Source organism: Paramormyrops kingsleyae, chromosome 25 (assembly GCF_048594095.1).
Source record: "Paramormyrops kingsleyae isolate MSU_618 chromosome 25, PKINGS_0.4, whole genome shotgun sequence".
Lineage (NCBI taxonomy): Eukaryota > Metazoa > Chordata > Actinopteri > Osteoglossiformes > Mormyridae > Paramormyrops > Paramormyrops kingsleyae.
Genome location: NC_132821.1, coordinates 17,697,022 through 17,701,657, shown reverse-complemented (window position 1 = coordinate 17,701,657; position 4,636 = coordinate 17,697,022).

The window sequence follows — 4,636 nt, the reverse complement described above, 5'->3', positions numbered from 1 at the left end:
TATGTGTGTGCACATGCTGCACACTACGCGACACTACATGGAAGCGGCTGCATCTGTGACTGTCTCATTATCATTTGTTATTATCCAAGCTACTGTGACAGTATAGCAAATGTGACTAAGCCTTGCAGGGTCTCCAGGAAACATTATGTACACAAATGACTTAATTCAACATAAGGTTACATCCTCATAACTGCTACAGAAAAAGACTTAAATCTTAACATTTGGACTGTGTAAATTAGGATTTTGCCATCTTGCTCGTTTGACTTCATCTGCCGGCCCCTGGAGGATGGGCTCCCTCTTTGAGTCTGGTCCCTCCCAAGGTTTCTTCCTTCTAGGGAGATTTTCCTTGCCACTGTCACCTCTGGCTTGCTCATGGGGGGTCTTTGGGCAGGGATAATGTAAAGCACTCTGAGACAATGTATTGCTGTGAGAATGTGCTACAAATAAAACTGAATTGAATTGAAATTTGGAAAAAAAGTAAAATGGAATAAGAAAGCTAACATTATATATGCTCCATAAGTAACACACTTCTCAGGCTTCAAAATAATTGCAATAGTGTAAATCAAGAGGTAGTTCATTTACAGATTACCAAGAATAAAAAGAGCAGATCATCTGGAGGGCAGGAGAGAGTAATTACTAATCAACTCCCTGTTATAAGAATGCTTCTTGATAATATTTCTTTTGCAAGTCTGGTAATACAGGGGTATGAATGCCACATTTACACATTTATATCTGTAGACTGGCTGCTCAACAATGCTCAGTAGTACTGCCATTTCCATTTATCCTAACTTGTGTACTCTGCCTGTTGGTTAGCTGGTTGTTTAATGGAGCTTCTGGTGAACTGCACGATTTAGACCAGTGCATGAAGAGGGCCGCTACTCACCAGTACACAGTACCAGCATCTCTTTGTTTTTCTCTTCTGAGTACCGGCACCTCTCAGTATCTGCTGATACCGAATAATAAGGGGAGTACTGGCACCTGGTACTGAATAACAAGGGAAGTAACGAAACTGGTACTGAATAATAAGGGGAGTACTGGCACCTGGTACTGAATAACAAGGGGAGTACTGGCACCTGGTACTGAATAACAAGGGTTGTACCAAAACTGGTACTGAATAATAAGGGGAGTACTGGCACCTGTTACTGAATAACAAGGGAAGTACCGAAACTGGTACTGAATAATAAGGGAAGTACCGGCACCTGGAACTGATTAGCAAGGGGAGTTATGGCACCTATATTCCTATGAAATCATGGGAATGACTGAAGAATTGAAATGGGTAGGAGGCACATTTTTATGGTCTTTAGAATTGGAAAACATACATAGAATTAGAGAAGTACTAACAAGTGCAGTATTTTTGCAGTCCACAGCTACTAATGACACCAAAGGCATAAAACAAGGGCCCAGAATGAAGCTGTTATGTCTTGAAATCTAAGCAAATGTGTTCTTCAAAGTGCTGCTTAAATGCATGTGGTGTTTACTGTCTGAGGGACAGCTAATGAAGCAGCTGTATTTAATTTCTGGCTGGGTGTTGGCTCTTATACCTGATTTAATCTTTTGCAGGGGCTTTAATAACCTGTCTGGTTAGATAATTCCATTTCCCTCAGATGGTTTTCCATGTAAATGTTGGACAGAAACTGCAGACTTCCTCACAGGCAGTTCCATCCACTGTGATTAATCACAGACTATTGAACACACTGCAAAGAATGTAATTGATGGTTCTGCTATGAAGGATGTCAGAAAATTCTCTTCATGCATATGGATGCTACCTAGACTGCATACTTACCATCAGCTGTGCTGCAGTAACAGTTTTCATTAAACAACTTTTTTCATGTAAAAACACGAAGGATTTATTTTTATGGTCTGAACAACCACCTGGCTCTCATTGTGGAAAAACTAACACACCAAATGCTGCGAATGCATGCCTGTCAGCCAAGGACTCTACAAAAATGTATATACCTTAATTTTGTATATTTTACCTCTATCCAGCAGTAAATGAAGTTTTGATAAACAGCTTAATGTTAGAATATATTTTTATTTATGTAAAAATTATAATCCACTTTAAAATAGTATTCATAGTTTTGAAGAATCTAATTATTTTCCTTGGCCGCATGGATGACAGGTTGGTGGTTAGCACTGTACCCCCCTGTCAGCCCTGCCGTGTGCTGGATTCTTACCCTTGGCACTAAATGTACCCTTGGTTTACGCCCTTTTCTACTTCACAGGAGTTTCCTCCTATTGGTTGAAGTCATGCAGGTTAGATGAGCTGGTGCATTGAAATTTCATCTTGTGTATTATTGTTGTAGGTGACCTGTCATTGACTGTGATAATGTCATCCCATACAGGGTGTGCACCGTGTTCTCTGGGATAGCCCCCCCCCCCCCCTCCAAAAAAAAAATAAAATACTCTCAGGAGAAAAATTTGGAGTTTTATAGGTCAGCTGAATTACACAAAGTTGCTTTGCAAAATTATTCATACTTTGGGACAATGTCACCTTTTATTAATCTGTTATAGCCATGGAATGGTTTACTGCTCTGGAACAGCTGGCCTAGGAAGTTTCTCCAAGCGGAGCGTGTGTGGGCAGATAGCAGAAGATCCACAGATGGCTGTAGCACGTAAGGACATGTTCACTATGGTGCACTACTAAAGTACAGCCAGACAGTGAAGAGGCGAGTACAGCGTTTCAGTCATGCTCTGTAATGGGCCCTTCATCTTTTTACACTCCTTGGTTGACTGGATTTACATAATATAAAAATATGACATATTGTATGTATGTACAGTATGTTGATAAGTATGTGTGTATACAATTCTTGGTGAGCCATTTGGCACATCATTTTCGGTTTGTTTTGCACAATGAAGTGACTTAATACATTTACTGAAAGAGGCAGAACCTAAATTCAGAAATAGAGCCGGTTTTGTGACTGTGAGTCAGTCTCAGTCATAATCAGTGGTTTGAGAACATTTCAGTTTCCCAAAGAGGTACACCAGTACTGGAGAGAGAGCAGCTGATACGTCCAAGAATGTCTGTTGGCTCTGTTATACCAAACTTGAATATATTGCTGGAAACAATGTGCTATCTCATTTGATACAACGTCATCCCAGTTTGTGTGCTACTGCAGCGATGCTGAAAAAAACTCTGCAAGTTAGGTCCCCGTGGCATTTAAGGTGCCATTGCCAGGGAATTTAGACCAGGCTAAAATTTACTAAGGCAGTAACACTTTGCTTGAGGGGCCACAAATAATGTGGTAGTGCACTCTCACTGAATGTATTAATTACCCAGAAACTAAATGTTAGTTACATACTCATCCCAATCTTCGTTCTTCGTTAATCAGTCATAAAGGTTCATGTATTTCACACAGTTTCTGACTATAGTAACTAAGTTATTTGTGTCCTTTCAAGTAAAGTGTTACCACTAAGTCTATAGGAGTGTTATCACTACACATATGTGACCAATTTGCATAGTAAAGAACACGGGATTTAGTTCATTATAAAAAACTTTTTTTTAAAATTTATCGTACATATTTATTTTTATAATGTGCAAATTAGCCACTTATGTTTTGTTATTAAGACATGTCTACAGACATTTAGGTAACAATGGAAATTGCACCAAACAGTGAACCCAAAACTAAGGTTTGTACTGTTACACATCTAATATCTAATAGCTGAAGTGTATTAAAAAGCTTATAGTCACACAAGGTGTTTGGTTACGGGTAAAGAGAGACTGCTATTCTACGACTGTGTAAGTCATTTTGATGCTTTATTTAGTTCCAAAGAATCTTTCAAAAGTTGTATATGTTTTCGAACATTTTTTTCCCAAAAGTAACTGGTAGTGCCTGATGACTGAGCAGACCATACTTTCAGCTCTTTAATAAGAAACTGTAATTAAAATTCAATTTCTATTAAATATGTCTGAACTAATTTGAGTAATTTTTAAATATCAGCATATGGATATTACAGTTTAGTTCAGGGGTGGCCAATCTTATCCGCAAAGGGCCGGTGTGTATGCAGGGTTTTGGGATAACCTGTAGGTCAGTTGTTAAAACCCAGGTGTGAGGACTCTTCAGCTAATCAGTCCTCTAATTAGTAATATAATTAGGGAGTTGCAGCAAAAACCCGCATATACAGTACACCGGCCCTTTGTGGATAAGATTGGCCACCCCTGGTTTAGTTGCTTTCAAAATGTGATAAGAATTTGGAAAATTCTACAAGCTCCAAAAAGAAAACATAAAGGTTAATTTCTGATTGCTTTTACACAAAATGCAAATCATCTCTCTAGGGCATGGAGTAGAGAGGGAATAGGATGAATGAGTGTTTGCATATGTAACAGAAGAGCATGGAAAGGAGGGCGAAAAGGAAAAAGAAGGGGAAGGAGAATGAGATTTCGAGAACGATGGTGACGGGATACTGAAGCTCAAACATCAGATTAAATATTTCAAATAAAATTTGTGCCGCCGTAATTGAGCATCATAAATCATTCCGTGACAGTGGCAGAGGCTGGGTAAATCTCACTTCCTCACTGTTAGCATTTTTAATATTTGCTCTCTATCATCGTCTAGAGAACCGGAAAACCCTGATTGTGGAAGAGAAGGGTCTTTGCTGTAGAGTAGGAAAGTACATTATGTGCTGTTATCATGTCACA